Below are 13,693 nucleotides of genomic sequence, written 5' to 3' on the forward strand. Positions count from 1 at the left end.
ACTCTGCTTTCCCAGACTTGCCACTGCTCTGGCACATTTCAGCCACCACTTCTGTCTTTTAAAACAAAAAAGCCCATTTCTGTGCCTGGTGAATGCTGGTGGGAAGAGCTGGGAACTCTGCAGGCATCTGGAGTTTTGTGTAAGAGCAAGATACTGCTCAGGGAATGAAGGGTTCCAGCAGGCAGACTAATGCTCCATAATGAGCAAGACCTCATTGCTGGAATTGTATTTGCCACATTCAGCCAGTGCAGAAATCCCTTCCTGGGGAGACAAGACGAAGCGGGCACAAAGGAGCAGCCACAGCCGTGGCTCTGTTGTGGAATTCGCTCCCTCCCCAGAGCACTTGGCTGGGCTGTTATCACATGTACTGTATTATTGAATTTCTCCAAAGTCTCCCTTTATCCTTATTAATGCTGTGAAAGTTGTAGCAAGGAGTGATATGATCTAACATTGGATAAAATCACAATTTGTCCTTCTTCATGGTGTAAATGTAACAGGGCTTAACTGTACAAACAAATAAGCCTAAATAGAAACATTTGTGATGATAAATGGGCAAGGAGAGCGCTCGCTGCAAGGTGAGAGATGACAGTGCCTGTGAACAGAATGGAGAATCTCGCAGCTTCAGGGTCAATCTCAGGCAGCCTCAAGGTCAGCTCTGCCGCTCTCCCTCCTCCTCCCGCTCCCTGTGGTGATGGCAGATGTCCCCACATCTCTGGCTCCCAGCGGTTCCCGGGGTGCCCCAGTGAGCGCAGCCGGGGCAGTTGGGTCCTGGCAGCCGCTTGGCAGGAGCTGTGGGACTAAGCCTGTCCAGCACCCAGAGGGCTGAGCCTCACCAGGAGAGGGAAGGTGCACGGTATGAGCTGCTGGGCAGGGCCCAGCAGTGCCCGCTGGCAGTGGGCAGCGTGGCCGGGGGAGCTCGGCCGTGGCCTGAGCCTGCGCTCCCGTCAGGGTAATGAGGCCCTGTGCAGATATTGATACGGCAGGACAAAAGGCCAAGGTGCAGTAAGGACAGCAATCCGCAGGTCTCAGTCCATTTGTTTTTCACACCAAATCCATCACGGTAATGGGTCACCTTTCTGTGGCAGCTCATGATTACCTGCTTACTGGGGAGTGTGGCAGGTGGGTGGCTGCAGGGACTGGGTGTGGGTGCTGCTCCCGCCGCCCCGGGATTTATGGCAGGTCAGCACCGCAGGTTTCCCTGATAGATCAAGTGGATTGGAGTTTATTTGGGTCACGGTGACCGGTGGTGTTTGTTGTGCCAAAAGACTGATGGGGAGAGCTCTGGGAGCTGCCTGGACACCTGTGGTGTGGGAGGAAGGGGAGCTGGGTGCCTTGACTGTCACTGTCCCATGGCCGTCCCTCACTGACCCTCCTGGTGCAGTGAAGGTGTGGGGGGTTCTTCTCCCAAATAGCCTTCATCCCAGCACTGCAGCTCTCACTGTCCCTCCTTCTCCAGCAGCACACCTGCCTTTGGGCAGCTCTGGAGCTGTTGTCCAGCACTGTGGGAGGCAGGGCTGGACCCCTGGGATGTCAGTCCGGCCGCGCTGGCAGCTGCGTCAGGCGCTGCTGGGAGGAAAAATGTTCTTTCTGCAGCATCCTGCTCACACATGTTCCTGTTTAATATTCATGCACTAAAATGACACAAGTGCTTAATGAGATCAGCCATGAGTTTCATTTGAACTCTGCCAGCAAAGGAGTCCTAAAACTTGCTCTGCAATTGGATTGCCAGTGGATGTGCTAAAAAGTTTTGTACTTGCAGGCTGATGACCTCAGCAGGGGCCTCGGTGAGGCTGCTCCTGGCTGGGGGGGAGAGGGAGCTGTCCCCCCATGTGCTTCAGTGGAGGTGTGAGTGGGTTCTGTGGATCATGGGGAAGGCACAGGCTGCTCTGCAGGTGCCCATGCTCTCCTTTCAGGTGGATGCTATCAGGGAACAGACGGACAGCAGCTAAACAATGCTCATTATTGCCATGCATAGGAAATCCCAGCCTCAAAAGACAGAGCTAAATCTCCCAACATCTTAAGGGATAGAAGCCATCTGTGATAAGGAGGGTTGCCTTTCAAAGATAAGGAAAAAAAATTGAAACATATTATACATACATGGCTTCAGGCAATGAATCATTCCGCAGCGTCCTCGCCGTTGGATTGTGGTCATCACAAATAAAATAGTAATAATGATAGTAACAATAATTAATACTGTGGGTGCTTTGTGCTGCTGCTGGCTGGAGGGCCCTCAGCCAGATCCCAGACACTAGGCCAGGAACAGTAAACATACATTTATGGTAATTTTATTTGAACTCTCGAGAATACGTCCCACACCACTATGATTTGATGGCTTATTAAACCCTGCAGGGTACCTTCTCAGGATGGGAGTGCTAGGAGCAGTTGGAGGGAGAGAGAGAGCCATCAGCAGGGACCAGCATCATTTCCCTCCTAATTAAAAGTCAAAATGTCATCTAGGTTTTTGTATTGTAATTGCAATGGTCATTGCAAAGACACCATGAAATCTGACTGCATTAGCACTTCTTTGGGGGGAGGTCTGCTGGATGAAGACATATTGAAGGCTTCGTTCTGGTATTCTTCTTGTACAAGTCCAGGCTTTAAGTGCAGTAAATGAGCCCCCCGCCAAGAGCTCACCTCACCTCTGGGCCCCCCCTCCCCCCACTATATCAGGGAACTTGAATGGGAAAAAAAAATCATACATTCCAACCCTAAATGATACCAGTAAGTTTGTGCAAGCTTATGTAAATCACACAAAAAGTGACAAGTTTTCCTATTAAAAGATAATTGTAATCAGGGTGCTGGACGTGCAGTGCACTGATGATTGGAGATAGACGGGCAGCGTGAAAAGATGGATCGTTTTAATTTGCACCAATTAAATTGAAGTTCATGGGATCATCTTCTTCAATCTTCATGAATACTTTATTTTCTGGCTGCTATGGAGCTATTAAAAAGAATGATTGAGCCAAGAGCTAGGCATAGTATATTTTATGAAATATCACCTTTAAAGAATTTGAGTGCGCCATTTTCATAATGAGTTTTCTAGTACCTAATACCCTTCTATATTACTACATTTTTAAAGTGGATTGATCTGGAAAGTGCAGAAAGTGCAGGTAATGATACATTTTGCTAGGATAAGGTGGCTGATAATGTATCATGTTACTGCTCTGAGAATAATAGATTGCCTTGTGTTTGAGATGTGGCATTCTTATTTTGGTGCTTGCCTTGTGCAGACAAGGGGAGTCCTCTCTGTCTCTGGAAAAAAAATGTTTAATTGTTTGTGCAATTTCCTTCTTGTTTCTTCTTTGTCTTTTCTGTATAGTTGGTGACCTCAGAAACAGATTTCTGAGGTTTGAGGGAGGCTGTTCTCAGGTATGCATTTGTCTTGATGGATGTTGTTAGAACAGAACAGCATGTAGGAGACAACACACTATGGGAGATAAAGAAATACACAGCCCTATATTATTTACCAGTGCCTCACATTCTCTTCCCAAGAGAAATGAGTGATGATAGCTTCAAAGGGATAAGTCAATGAGAAGGGTGGTCATCTCTCACTCACAACTGCCAAAAAGACCCCAAGTCTCACTATTTCATGCACAGACAAATCAAAACTGTAATGGGAAATGGGAGATGCTCAGCTGTGTGCCAGATTGGAGCCTGCCCCGTGGTTCTCAGCCAGCTTTTGTGACTGTGAAGCTGAGGAATCCCTTCCTGAGCAGCCCCAGGCCCCGTGTCTGTGCTGCCCTTGCCCAGCACTCTCTGACTGAGCTGGAGCTGCCGGTGGCTCTGGGCACCGATGCCTGCCTGGGAAAAGTGGCCAGGAACTCCTGGGCACAGGGGAAGCCCAGGGTTCCTGTAGAGTGACTGCTCTCATGTAAGTAAAGAACTCACTTTGAAGGTACACTGGGTAAAATGTGAACAAACTCAGAGGAGCCCACAGTCCCTTCAGTGCCTGCAGCATCAGCTGTTGGGCTCCAGCTCCTGAAAGAGGTATGAGGTACCACCCTCAAAGGAATCGCTAATTGGGCCAGCAGAGACGTGACTGGGCAGCCCAGAGTGCAGCAGGAGTGGAGAGGGCGTCCCATGGGGCGGCTGCTGCTCACACCCGCTGGGCCCAGCTCCCAGGGGTGCATCTGCAGCTCTGCAAGTCACAGCAACATGATACCGTCTCTCTCTACATAGGCTTAAGCAACAGCAATCATAATTAACCCTGCTAATTAATCAGGGCATAACATATTAATTGCTAGCACACGAGGCTCCAATTGAGCAGGTGCTGTGTGGGTCTCTAATAGGATAATGAAGTGACGAGCGGTGCCATGTGCAGCAGAGTGAGCATCGCTGGGGGAGACAGGCTTGGCAAGCCCCTCACTCAGCCAGAACTCCTGCCCTCAGTGCCAGTGCAAACAGGCCACTGCAATCTGGGCCACAGAAACTGTGAGCCAGAGAGGGAGGTGGGACATGGGGCCAGGCTGGCCAGGAGGAAGGCAGTGGCTGCCTGCTTTGCACAGGGCACTGGCACCAATGGGGCACACTGTAGTGGCTCTGGGCAGTGTAAAGCCTGTAAAAGCTGCTCTGGGCTCAGCTCCTCACACAAGGGCCTCTCTCGCTCCCCAGGCACACCTTGCACCTGAAGCCCCTCATCCTCCCGCAGCAGCCGAAGGCACAGGGATGGGGGTCCTGCTCCTGCCCCCTCTGAGGGCAGCACTGCGTCTGCCCCAGAGACCTGGCAGCATTTGTGATGCTTCTGCTCTGCACAGACACAGGTTTGGCCTCAGTCCTGCCTTCGGTTTCCTCTGCATTTTGTTCCTCGTGAATCCAGGTATCGCCGTGCTTTTGCACCAGCTGACTGAGCAGGTCTTTATAAATTCAGCCTTTGTCTGGACTTGGCAGCACTGTGCCCTGCAGCTCCAGCCTGGATGCAGAGCTCACAGCAGCAAGGTAAGGTCTGCTGGCTCTGGTGGGGACCATCCCAGTGCCACACATCCCAGGTGAGGAGCTGTTTGCAGTGACCTCCTCAGCAGAGGAGGGGTGTGCAGGCTGTCCTGTCTCCTCACCAGGACCAGTGAGGTGAGCCAGGAGCCTTCCTCCACCTGCTCATCCTTAATATTTAAACCATTTCATTTAGGGCAAGAGCATTCACTGGGATTGCACAGGACCCTCTGTGATCTGCTTCACCGTTGTTTAGTCTAATTGTCCTAAAATTGGCAATAGATTAAAAGAAAATAATTATCCCTAATTATGTCAATTAAATGGCTAATTCATTAACAAGCTTAACATCCTTTACTTGGACCATCTCTGCTAGGCAAGATTGTGCTTCCAAGAGGAGATGCTGGGCTCTTGCTGCATCCTGTGTTGCAGTTGCAGTGTGTTTAGCGTGAGCTGCAGGAACAAAATCCCCTCATTATTCAGATGACAGAACAAAACTATAAATAGTGGATCGCAATTAAAATCAGAACAATTACTTTTTATCCATTATGCTGCCTTTTGCACAATAGCAGCCTATAAAAGGAAAAAGCACCGTCCTTTTAGATTTCTCTCTCTCCCCCCTTATCCAGAACTGTAGCTGGCTTGCTAATTAGGAGGCTTTTGAATTAGATTATTTGCATGTCTGAACAGGGCTAGGGTATTAAACATCCCCGAGGACATACTATAATAACCTCTTCAGTGGCTTTTAGGATCCCTAAGGAACCGGGAACTCTGAAAAAACCTCCAAAAGGAGGGAAAGTGCATAACGATTTCATCCAATTAGGTATGGATTAGTCGGCTTGGTGTCTTTGAATCCTGCTCGCCGGGAGAAGGTGTTCTCCTCCAGGAACATTTGACAAAATCATCAGGGAAATTATAATGCAGTACCTAAATGAAATCGCAATACCTTAGTTTCTCCTCCAAGAAAAAATAAACTACAAAATCAATACAGGGGTGTATAAAGCAAAAAGAAATGCACCAGTCACTTTATTGCCTGGCTGCGAGCACAGCCCTGTGTTTATAGCATCCATGAGTGACTGTCAAAGTCAGGCTCCAAAGGACAAAGCTGCTGCTGCTGGGATTGGCTACAGCCGGTTTTAATTTTTAAATACCACTGGTATTATCCTCTTCCTAATGGCTTTCCAGACTCTTCCAGTTTTAAGAAATCACCAGCCCATTTATATTTAACAAGACAATTAAGCTGCCCGAGCTCTCCAAGAGCAGCAGTGGTCTGCAGTGTGGCCCTGCTGGGCACTGGGGTGGGACTGGGCAAACTGGGGCTGTGCTGGGCAGCTGCTGCCTGCAAAGGGCTGCCGAGTCCTGGAGCCCCCGAGCCCCCACCACGGCCAGACCTGGCCCACAGCAGGGGCCCTGTGGCCGATGGCAGGTGGAGCAAAGCACGAGGAACGACGAGAGGGAGGAACGGGGTTTGCATTGATTTTCCTCCTTTTACCTTTTTTTTTTAAGCTCCGAGATCTAATTTGGAGGCAGTGGAACTTGAGCTTCATGAGAAGTATGATTATTATAAACTGCCTGTGGAGGTGAGCCATGCTTATAAGACTGCACCTGCAGGGACCACTCAGTGTCACCTCTCCACGCTGCATCCCACTGCCTGGATTGGAAACCTGAGTATTGGTGTCTAATTACGTGCTGGGGAAGTTCTGGGGTTTAGGGCATTCATATTTATCAACATCAGCCTTCATTAACTATAGCTCATCCTTCTGCCTCAGCCAAATTTCTCAGAATTTCTTTCATCTTTTCTGCATTTAACTAATCTATACCCCTGCTTCCTTTTCCAGGTCAGTAATTAATATATTAATGCCATTAGATTGAGTGTGTAACCATGTAGCACACTGCTAGTGACCCTTTACAATATCTCCCACTTTTGTTTCCTTCCTCTTAGTCCAAGTTATTGATTCATAATGTTACTGTATCTCTTACCCCCATTTTTATCTTGTTTCCTAAGAAATTCTGTGAGAAGACCTCATTAAAAGCCTTTTGAAAGTCTAAAAATATGTCAAGATATTCTCTTTTATCCATTTATATATTGGTAGGTTCAAAGTATTCTAACAGATTAATGAGACATGATTTTCCACAGCAGAAACTGTGTTGATTGGATGTGATCTTCAAGGTATTTTATCATTCTATATTTAATAAATGTTTAAACCATTTTGCCAGATACCTGTGCGAAGCTGAATAGTGCCTAATATCCTGGATCACACTTAGAGTCTTTTAAAAATGTATAATATACAGATAAAACCCCTCTGCTTTTCTTCCAGTAAGGGAAAACAGTGCAAATATTGCTGCCGTGTTCGTGTGTTTCCTTAAATGCTGTATCTCAATATGTGGCCTTTTATTTCCTCTCAAATCAGCTCTAGGATGAGACACAATGGATATGTGAATGAACTGGATATTTGTCTTCTCATCCACACACTGCAGCCCCAGATGGATCCTGCAGCTGCCCCTGCACCGTGGCCAGGCTGGAAGCCTGGAGCATCCCACAGGTGACCTCCTCTTCCCCAGCAGCCCACCTGATCCAGGTCTTCTCTGCAGAGCCACCAGCTCAGCTCTGGTACTTCCCAGTTCCTTGGAGTTCATTCATTTTTCCAAGAGTTTTTATAAGAAATCTGTAGCATTTCCCCTATTATTATTTCACTCTACAGATTAGCTTGTCAAAATTTGAAGATTGAAGCTATAAAACAGTTTTTTCTTCTCTGTTGGAGAACAGTTAATTTCTTTAGAATGAATACCCTCTTAATTGCAACCCACTGCTCATTAGAAAACAAATTACTGGGAAATTATTTGTCCTTTCTGTTGCTTATGTCTCTGTTTCACAAAAGCAGGAACATCTCACACAGCCCGCTGCAGGCTTGGCCCTTCCCAGCACAGGGACATCGTGGCACAAGGACACATTGGTGGCCTGTCCTTCCAGCACCGTGCTGGCAGAAGTGACTCTGCTGGGACACCTGTGCCACCCCTGGGACAGCCTCTGGACATCATCTGGAGGTGATGCTGTGTTCCTGCTGCAGGCAAAGGGAGAAGCTGAGGCAATTCCCAGGGAGCTTTTGAGCTAATTTTGAGACAATCCAAAAGGGCAGCTCCAGTGTGTCCCCCCAGCACTGCCCTCTCCCTGCACCACAAGGTGCTAATTACTGCATTTGTCCCAATTGTTTTCAGCTGCAGAAACAACCAAGAACTAATAAATCACCCCAGTTCCATCTACAGCTGGAGCACATTGTGAAAATGAGGTGTCAGAGCCTGTGTGTGCTGGGTATCCTCAAGCTCAGAATACCCCAGTATTGCCCCAAAATGTTGACATAAATGGAATCCAAGACAGGTCTGTTAAATGGGTAAGTAGGAGATTAAAAAAGGAAAGAGTGAAAGTTCCCTGCAGCCTAATCACATCTCTTAGGGGAATTCCTGCACCAACCCAGCCGTGAAGCTGGCACAAATCGATGTGGCCCAGGGGATCAACATTTTACATATATATATATAAAAAATTGTAAACATCTTTTATGTATGCAATGTAATAACTACACTCAGCATCATGGGCTCTAAAAGCAAATGTTATGGGCAGTTGTATTGCAATAAAGTGGTTAAATGGGAAAGCTTTGAAGGGCTGATAATTTGTACTCTTTTCTTCACTGAACCAACTTATCCTTGTCTGAGGATGACAAATTCAAACACTCTTCTATAGGAGGAAGTTTTCATTTATCAGGAATTTTCCCCACATTATTTCCATTTCCTTCATTTTCCAAGTTCAAAAAGAAGTTGGTTACAGCTCTGGGGGTGTAGATGTAGTTCAGGCAACAAAACATTCCCGGTTTGGGGGCCGAGAGGCTGCAGCGTGGGGTCCATCAGCGGGATGTCCAGGCCAAGAGTGGCTGGAGTGTCCATCCCAGCTACTGACCAGCTGCATCCTGAAGCCGTCCCCAGCGTGGTTTGGAGTGTTGCTGTATTTCTCCAGCTGATTCACACAGAAAGTAGGTGCTGCTGCTAGAATGGTCCCCAAAACATTTGGATGTGACTTTGCATGTCTGGTAGCTGTAAAATACTGTCTGCAAAAATATAAATGAATATTTTAGCAATTTATTAACCAGTAAAATTAACAATCAAATATTATTTCTGACTCGCAAATAAAGCCTGTGATGCAGGTTTGCACTGTGCCACACTAAGTGCTGTGGGAAAATTCCCCAGGGCCATGTCACCGCTCCTTCTGGACTGAAAATCAAAGCCAAGCTCTGGGCCTGCTGCACTAAATGGACAGTAAATAACACATTCCCTGCCTTTAATTATTTAACAAGCACAGCAGTAACCCAGGATGATGTCAAATATGTACCAAAATACTGCATGGGAATGCAGCACCATTGAAGGTGTGGAGGCACAAGTTCTCACTTCATTTAAGGGGGCAGCAGCTCTGTCCTGGCTGTGTGTTCTTAAACCAGCAGCTCTGCCCAATCCTTCCTTGACTGTCAGCCTGTACAGTGGGAAGTTACTGCTCAGCACTGAGTGTGCTTCATGCATAAAACCCCCAGTTGTGATGAATTGGAAAGAAAACCTTCCCAATATTACAGACTTTAGAAATGTTTATTAACAATTTGATAATACAGTATGTGGAGGCTTCACACTCCTCCATTCTGCTCCTTAGCTGGGAGCAGAATGATTTCACCCCGTTTGCTTTTAATCCCTTACATTTATCTTGCCTGAGTGTCTCCACTGGATATTGTTTACTCTTTGGATTAGTAAACTCAGAATTAATTCCACTGTTTATTGCTGAAAGTGGCAGTAAATTCAGCATCAGGGAGAGCCAGGAATCTGCTTAGTTGTGCTGCATGACCCTTTCACGGGCAATAAAAACACCTCCCTGCATGCAGGACGGAGCAGTTGGAGGCAGACCCCATGTCATTAGGGTACGGGCATGTACAGGAGCCTGTGCTCAGCCCTTCTTTTCATTAGGAACTATAGATGCTGTAGGAATTTTGGTGTGTCTCAAGGGAAAATAAAATGAAAGTATAAAGAAAGCCCTGCCTGCCTGCCAGCCAGCCTGTCCTGACGTCCCAGTCCACAACAGCAAGGAGCATGGGCCAAAACCAGCCTTCAGCACAACCTGGGGCTCTTCTTGCTCTGGAATCCTGGTGCTTCAGGCAGGGAGGAGGCAGTGAGGGTTAAAGCACGGTGCCTGTCTGCTCCCCAGTTCCTTGCCTGGCTGGTTTTTCCCTGCTATTAAATCAGCGAAGAGGAATGTGGGGCCAGGAGCTGAGCGGGGGTGGTTGGAAAGGTTACCTAAGTGAACCACACAATTTTTTTCCCTCAACTTTGTTCCATCTTAAGGTAAAAGGTTCATGCAGAGGGCTATAAATTCCTGTCACATTTTGTTGTAATCTCTCTATGGTTTTATTACTTAAAATGCTGCACTCTCGAGACAGGGAATTTTCCAGGGGTTTGAGGCTGACACGGAGCCACATTTATATTGTGCTGAAGCTCCTCTGGAGTCTCCTTGAGACATGTGGCCGGCAAGCCTGGCATGAAGGCCTTATCAGTCACTCCACCATGGAGTCAGCCCATGAATTATACGGGGAATGGAGGTGGCTGTGCGAGAGCGGGATTGCGGGCCGCCGGGTGACAATAAACATGTCCCAGGAATGTGTCCTCCATCACTCAAGTTCAGATAGCAGATCTGGACCTTAACTACAGCTCCCCATCTCTAAATCTCCCTGTGACCTGAGCGGGAGATGGAGGTGAGTCTCAAGGATATCTGTCTGCGGGGGACTCGCAGAGGCAGTTTCTAACCCGCGAGTGCCGCACACAGCGCCGCTGCCAGCGCTGCCACACCGGAGCACACCAGGGGCTCTGGCTGCCAGGTAGAGCCAGAGATAGTGGGACAGAGCATGAGAGCCCTGCAAAACCTTCCAGTGCTGGCAGAAGCTGTGCAGCATCTCCTCGTGGCTTTTGCCTCCATAAAAACACGAGTGGAATGCAGGGGGGATGCACAGGTGAGGACCCGCAGGCACAGGGCTCCTGTGCTTGGAGGCTGCAGGCCGAGGTGAACAGCACCTGGATGAGCAGCACAGGGCTCTTCTGCAGCTCCAGGATATCCCAGAGGGAATTCTTCTTCATCCTGAACTCCCTGAGCCAAGGAGCCCGAGGAGGAATCCCCTGTGGTGTCCCAGTGCTCATCTCTGCACCAAAGCCAAGCAAGAGCATGAGCCATGGTGGCACCCAGCCCTTGGGCAGTGCCAGAGACCGAGTGGCTCCCAAAGAGGGGAGAAACAAATCAATTAAGTCTGTTCCTAAATTAATATAATAATAAGAAAGAGTCTAAATGCAAAGTGTTAATGAAGTAATGAAGGAAAGCGGCATGCTCAGTGCCACAGCTAAATACAGCCATTAAAACCCATAACCTCTGTAAAATTTGTGATAAAATTACAATTTAATTTTATAAAGATAATTTATTAGCTAATACCTCATTGCACATGTTAATAGCTTGTGCTTAAATAATAGTAATCTTGATTGCTCTGTGGTCATTAAACTTTTTTTTTACATACTGTTTAACTGACCGTTTTGTATGTAGTTTGAGGAGAAAAAAGTAATTATTGGAGTCTTAAGCACTGAGTTAATTTCTAATGAAAGGATAATTTTATTCCAATGATTTTACATTTAATTAACTAAAGCTACATGTAATGTGAAGTTCTAAGGCAGCGCTGACTCATTTGTGCACTGGACAAAAGGCAGTGGTGTGTGAGCCCCCTGGCCCTGGCAGGTGCAGAGGACAGGCTGGGAGCTCCTGCAGTGGGAAAGAGGGGAAGGAGCAGCCCCACAAAGTGAGGCTGAGAAACTGCACATCTTTTTGTGCTGTGCTGAAATGGAGGTTGGAGCTGAACTGGGAAGGGATGTGGTCATGGTTTTGGGCACTGTGAAGTGGATGTCAGGAGAAGGTGGGATAGTGAGTGTGATATTGCAGTTTGAAAAAAGCTGGAAAGCTGGAAAAAGACAAAAAATTTATTATGGGAATGAATGAAGAAAACCAGACAGAAAATCATGCTTTTGTCAGTCTGAAAATGTTTGGTTTGATATATTCACTACCTCTCACTTTTGGTTTAGGTCAGCTTTTACACGTAAAAGTTGTCTTTGGTATAAAAGGCCAGAAAATTCTCCAACAGAAGCACCGAGCTGCAAATAGTCATGATCAAACAGTGGCACTTTTTACATCCCTCTCTCCTGTTCACTTTACATTTGCTGCCAGCTCAGCTGCAGGGTGCAGGGTGCTGGGGTGCAGGGCTCTGCTGGCTGTCCTGGCAGGGCTGGCACGGGGCACTCCATCGGTCACCCGCCGCGTCAGGCAGGTGTTTCCAGGCTGCAGGGGAAATGCTTGTCAGGGTATTGATAAACAACAGATCTGTGTCAGTGCAGATGCCTTTTTAATGGCGTGTCCTGAGGTGCAGACATTAGGGTTATATCCTCCTGCCTCCCAGCCCTCTGCGCAGCAATCACTCCTCCTCAAGCAGAGCGAGGGCTGCCACCGACCCTGCTTCTCTGCCTTATTAATGCATCTCCCTCTCACTGATGCAGACAAGAAAAGACAAATCTAGAGCCCTGCGTGCATAGTGGGGCTGTGGGGTGCACAGGGAGCTGCGCAGCGCAAAATAAAAGTTCAGATTCTGCTGTCCCCCTGGTACCTGGGGACAGGAACACAACACCATGGTTCAACCCAGCCCCGGCCGCTCATCACACGTGGGATGGCTCAGGCTCCTCTGCCCTGCAAACCTCCTCATGTTCCCACCTCCTAAGAAGTTAACAGCCTGGGATTTGAGGGTTTCAGGAATATCTCTAAAGTCTTTATTAGCAGAATGAAAGACTATCTGCAAGAAACATCCAATCTGTTTTTAAAGGGCTGTTTAAGTTGCTGAGCTTTTGACAGTAGGGGAGAGCCCTGTGTGGGCACAGAAGACAGCAGACTCAGGACACAGCTGTGTTTGTCTCCCTGGGATGTTCCTCCAATGCAGCTGCTCCTTGGGACCCTCCCCCTGCTCACCCCTTGAAGCAGAGGTACCAATTTTGTTTCCTTCTTCCTGAACAGTTACTTCTATCCCAATTGCTACAACTCCTGAAGGAAGGTGGGGATTGGTGCTGGGCCATGCCCAGAAAGGAGCCCCAACCGGGCTCTATTTTGCATGTCCTGGTACCTCAGATCTCAAGTCCTTTATTCACAGAGAAATTAATTCGCTCAGATTTGGAGCACCTGCCCCCTTGTCAAGGAAAAACAAACCCATGCAGCTGAAGTGACTAATCCCAACTGGACAGCAGGGCTCAAAATGAAAATATTTATGATTTAGTCCACAGTACACATTTCTCAAAAATATATTAGGTGTGAGAATATTAGTTCCAGGAATCACAGGGACATCAGGAACCTTGCCATGCTCTGCATCCACTCTGCAAAAGATTGTGATTTTTTAAGAAAATCTCTCTTAGCCACGGTTTGCAGGATTTAATATTATGCCCATTAGCAGAAGTAAGCACCACCCTTGAAGCACACATGCAAATAGCAGGGGAGAATGGGGGAAGACAATAAAACTGGAAGCAGCCTTTGGAAGCGCAAATAAATAATTGGATTGCAATGAGGAAATGTTTTCTGCTTTGATGGGCACTTCCTTTCATTGAAAATAAACCAGGCTGAATGGCTCAGTGGGTCCTGCACACCTCTGAATGGGCCCAGCTAGCTTGTGCTCTTGGT

General features: G+C 47.6%; 2 long non-coding RNA genes across 2 annotated transcripts; one reads left to right on the top strand and one right to left on the bottom strand.

The window, feature by feature from the left end:
* Window positions 1-550: 550 nt before the first annotated feature.
* LOC147649741 (uncharacterized) lies at window positions 551-8,575 on the top strand. Its single transcript, XR_015278207.1, has 2 exons — window positions 551-7,534; window positions 7,803-8,575. It is a non-coding gene; the product is annotated as an uncharacterized LOC147649741 (long non-coding RNA).
* LOC147649742 (uncharacterized) lies at window positions 4,298-5,910 on the bottom strand. Its single transcript, XR_015278208.1, has 3 exons — window positions 5,870-5,910; window positions 5,282-5,376; window positions 4,298-5,192 (listed from the first exon to the last, which is right to left on the bottom strand). It is a non-coding gene; the product is annotated as an uncharacterized LOC147649742 (long non-coding RNA).
* Window positions 8,576-13,693: the final 5,118 nt, after the last annotated feature.

The sequence above is a fragment of the Cyanistes caeruleus genome, chromosome 20 (assembly GCF_971803275.1).
Source record: "Cyanistes caeruleus chromosome 20, bCyaCae1.hap1.1, whole genome shotgun sequence".
NCBI classification, from domain to species: Eukaryota; Metazoa; Chordata; class Aves; order Passeriformes; family Paridae; genus Cyanistes; species Cyanistes caeruleus.